The 4,244-nt window shown below is 37.7% G+C and overlaps 1 pseudogene; it reads left to right on the top strand.

Moving 5' to 3' along the window:
• Positions 1-1,243: 1,243 nt before the first annotated feature.
• LOC143859965 (cytochrome P450 86B1 pseudogene) lies at positions 1,244-3,137 on the top strand (annotated as a pseudogene).
• The last annotated feature ends 1,107 nt before the right edge of the window (positions 3,138-4,244 follow it).

Below are 4,244 nucleotides of genomic sequence, written 5' to 3'. Positions count from 1 at the left end.
CCTTTTGTTAAAAAGTCATTAGATACCAGTGGAAGTAGGCCATGTCTGTCCAAAGTAATTTGGCAACGTACAAACGACCAAAAAAATTTTCTTTAGAGAGAGAGAGAGAGAGATCCTCTCAAACTTAAGGAAGGTAGCTAGAAAAAATGTTAAAAATCAATCATCGGTAATTTTAAGTTGTGTTCGGCAACCATTATGAAAATAAATTTTCGCCTCTTTTTTAGGCTAAGTTTCATTCAATAATTCAAAGAAGTTCATCTCAATGTATTGATAACCTCAATTTATAAGAAAAAGAAACCCTAAAATCTAATTTAAGACCTAAGTAATTAATTCCATCTATAAATCTAAGTAACATAAATAAAACTTAAAAACTTCACTAAAATAACCCTAAAATAGAAATCCCGCAATAGACATGTACTTCAAATCTCATCCAAATTATGTGATATTGGGCTTGTTAGATAGATTATCGATAAAACTTTCTAATTATGTCAAAATCAAGTCAAACGGATAAGATTTGATGCCTAAAACATAAGCTACAAATAAAATGACGAAAAATAGAAGTTGAAAATAAGGGAATTATTTCATGCGACACAATTTTCATCGTTTTTGCCCGCATCAGTAACTAATAAAATTTTACGAAATTTTTAGTTGAGAATCTTAGGTGAAGTGGAGTGGACTTTTAGAGGGGCTAGCTCTTTTGATCTAGGGGAAAAATTTATCAATAAAAATTTCCTTGAAAAGTCAGTTTTCTGGTGTTTGGCTAACTCAAGTGATTCCATAAATTTTTTTAAAAAAGCATAAATTCCCTAGTTTCCTTGTAAAATTTCATTCCCGCCGCACCCTACCATTTCTCTTTCCTTGGAGTTTGTTTTCAAGGAAAACTCTTTTTCCAATGAAATTGTTTCCATATATCCAAACAGACACATAATTTTTTGTTTTTTCCCTGATAACAAAGCCACACAGAAGTGTTGGAAATATGCTTAATCTAAGCGTTCCTCAGCCCATCCAAATAAAATCCGAAGCCCAAAAGTAGCAGCAACAAAAACACCTAAAAGAACACCAGAAATGGATGATTTGCTTTCATTTCCCAACTCCACCTGTCCATTTCATGTACAAAGTGGCCTCCATTAATGCTAGGCCCCAACAACATGTGCCAGTGTTGGCCTGCACACTTAATTCGAGAGAATAAGGTCAATGTAGCGGGTGCACCGATAAAAAATTGGCTATAAAAATCCACGCTCTTTAAATTCCACTAATTCACTTCCAATTCCCTCGCTCTTATCTTTCTCCCCTCCTCCTCCTCCCTTTTCTACTCAGACATGGAGGAAATGCTTAATTTCCTACACAAGGGTCTCTTAACTCACACCAAACTCTCTGATTTGGGAATTGCAATGTTGGGTTTGTTCATTTTTAGCTCACTCATCCAATGGCTCACAAACAAAGGTCCCATGATTTGGCCTGTGATGGGAATCATCCCAACCGTCTTTGCCAATGTACAAGACATGTACAATTGGACCACTGAGGCCCTAATCCAAGCTGGTGGAACCTACAGTTATAGAGGCATGTGGATGGGTGGGGCCTATGGGATCGTGACCGTTGATCCATCGAACATCGAGTACATGCTCAAAACAAGATTTCGTAATTTCCCAAAAGGACGATACTACCGAGAAAGATTCTCTGATCTTCTCGGTGACGGAATCTTTAATGCTGACGGCGAGATATGGAAGGAACAACGGCGAGCCGCCACGATGGAAATGCACTCTAGCAAGTTTGTGGAATATTCAGCCAAAACTATAGAAGAATTGGTGCACAAAAAGCTACTTAAATTGGTACAAAAACTTTCTAAATCAAATACAGCCGTTGATCTACAAGATGTGTTTCTTCGATTCACTTTTGATAATATTTGTACCGCTGCTTTTGGTGTGGACCCCGGGTGCTTAGCTTTGGACCTACCTGACGTGGAATTTGCTAAGGCTTTTGAGGAGGCCACAGAATACACGTTATTTCGATTTATGGTGCCCCCTTTTATTTGGAAATTTATGAGGTTTTTTAATGTTGGGTCCGAGAAGAGGCTCCGAGAATCAGTTCGGATCGTTCATGCTTTTGCTGAGAAGACTGTTTTGGACCGTCGGATTGAGCATCGAAAGTGTGGTGAATTAAGGGGTCGGTCTGATCTCTTATCAAGCTTAATTGAACAACAAACGACAAACCCAGATGGGTCCAATTATCACTTCTCAGATAAGTTTTTGAAAGATTTTTGTATAAGCTTTATTTTAGCTGGTCGGGACACTAGTTCTGTTGCACTAGCTTGGTTTTTTTGGCTTATTTACAAACACCCAGATGTGGAAAATCTGATCCTTGAAGAAATTTTCAATATACTTCAATGTAGGACAAATAAAAATGGAGTTTCAGAAGATGATATAGTTTTTACTATAGATGAACTTAAAAAAATGGAGTATCTACAAGCTGCACTATCAGAGGCTTTGAGGCTTTATCCATCAGTGCCTATGGATTTTAAGGAAGTAGAAGAAGATGATGTTTTTCCGGACGGGACGCCGGTTAAGAAAGGCGCGAGAGTGATTTATTCAATCTTTTCAATGGCGCGAATTGAGAGCATTTGGGGGAAAGATTGTAGAGAGTTTAAGCCTGAGAGATGGATTAAAAATGGGAGTTTTACTAGTGAAAATCAGTTCAAGTATGCAGTGTTCAATGCTGGTCCAAGATTGTGTATAGGTAAAAAGTTTGCTTATATGCAGATGAAAATGGTGGCTGCCTCTATTCTGTTGAGGTATTCAGTTTCAGTTGTTGAAGGGCATGTTGTTGCTCCAAAGATTACTACTACACTTTACATGAGGAATGGGTTGCAAGTAACTTTCAAGCCAAGGGTCTCTCGCCATCACAAATGATATGAAGTCTTTTGCTTCTTTTTTATTTACTTTACTTTTGCAAGTCTGAGAATGAAATAAGGTAACTCTTCAGGCTTATGTAATAAATAAGAAAATGGTGTGTAATAGTTTTACTTTTATATTTTGATATCTCATCTTTGTAAAACCTGTTATATTACTATAGAGGAAAGCTGGTCTTGACTGTAGCAAAGGGCATTCTAATTAATATGAAGCAGGGTCATTTATGGGATTGATCTTAAGGCCATGTTTGGATTGCAGGAATATCTTCGGAAGGAAGGTGTGGAAAAGAATTTTTTTTACAGAATTTCTTGCTTTTTCGTAGTTTGAATCATGGTTTTAAATTTCGGTTTCGGGACAAATTCGGCCTTGGCGGAAACCGAAATTTTGGCAGAAATCCGGTAAAAAGCCAAGAAATTTTGTTTCTTTGGGCCGAAATTTTGGCTGAAATTTGCTAAAAATAATAAAAAATATTTAGGTTTTGGTGCATTTAGGTTTCGGTGTTCACCGAAATCTGAAATTTCGGTCAAATTTTAAAACCATGGTTTGAATATAGAGTGGATTTCACCCCTGCTGTGTGACTGAGTGTGCAACTCCCGGTCCCATTAGAGTGGTTTTATTCTTTACGATTATTTATTTGTCATTTAGATTTGTTTTGGTTTAGATTCAATTTAGTAGTTCTGTTTCCTATTTTGTGCCTACCTCAACAAGTTTGGGACAAAGGCTTAGTTGAGCTGAGTTGAGTTGTTTCCTATTTTGTATTGACCACTTCTCTAATTGCGCCGTGTGTAGAGAGAGATATATAGAGACAGATTATTTGGGAGTGTCCTTAGTTCATTGATACTTTTGCCAGCTTGGCAAAAAAAATAAGTGGTCGGTGAAGTTTTTAAAGTATTAAATTTTAGAGACGTGGGAAGATGATGTTCTTTTTTTTTTTTTGATGACTAAGGGTGTTCCCACCCCACTTTGCAGAGTGGGACTAATTCCCTCCGGATGCTCGCAATCAGATGCTCGCAATCACCTGTAAACCATGTGATGCAAGCCCGAGGGGATTCGAACTCTCGTCTCTGGGGAGCATACCCAAGACTTTAAGGAAGATGATGTCTTGTTAATATTTTAGAGGTGGGAAAGGTTTACATACACTCATTTGCAAAGCTCAAGGCCGAAGTGAGCATGAGAGGAGGATATTTTTGAAGAGGGAAATGTTATCAGCACCACTGTATTTTGATGAGGGCACTCCCCACTTTATTAAAAGTACGGTATGGTCTTCACCATAAGATGATACAAACCGTCCATTAGATGGGCCACAGCCTAAATAGGTTGTGCCCCAAAAATCATTTC

Source organism: Tasmannia lanceolata, unplaced genomic scaffold, assembly GCF_043159265.1.
Source record: "Tasmannia lanceolata isolate RefF3 unplaced genomic scaffold, GAP_Taslan_0.1 ptg000037l, whole genome shotgun sequence".
Taxonomy (NCBI): domain Eukaryota; kingdom Viridiplantae; phylum Streptophyta; class Magnoliopsida; order Canellales; family Winteraceae; genus Tasmannia; species Tasmannia lanceolata.
The sequence above is the reverse complement of the archived record's forward strand: the minus strand, read 5'-3'. Positions and strand labels throughout refer to the sequence as shown.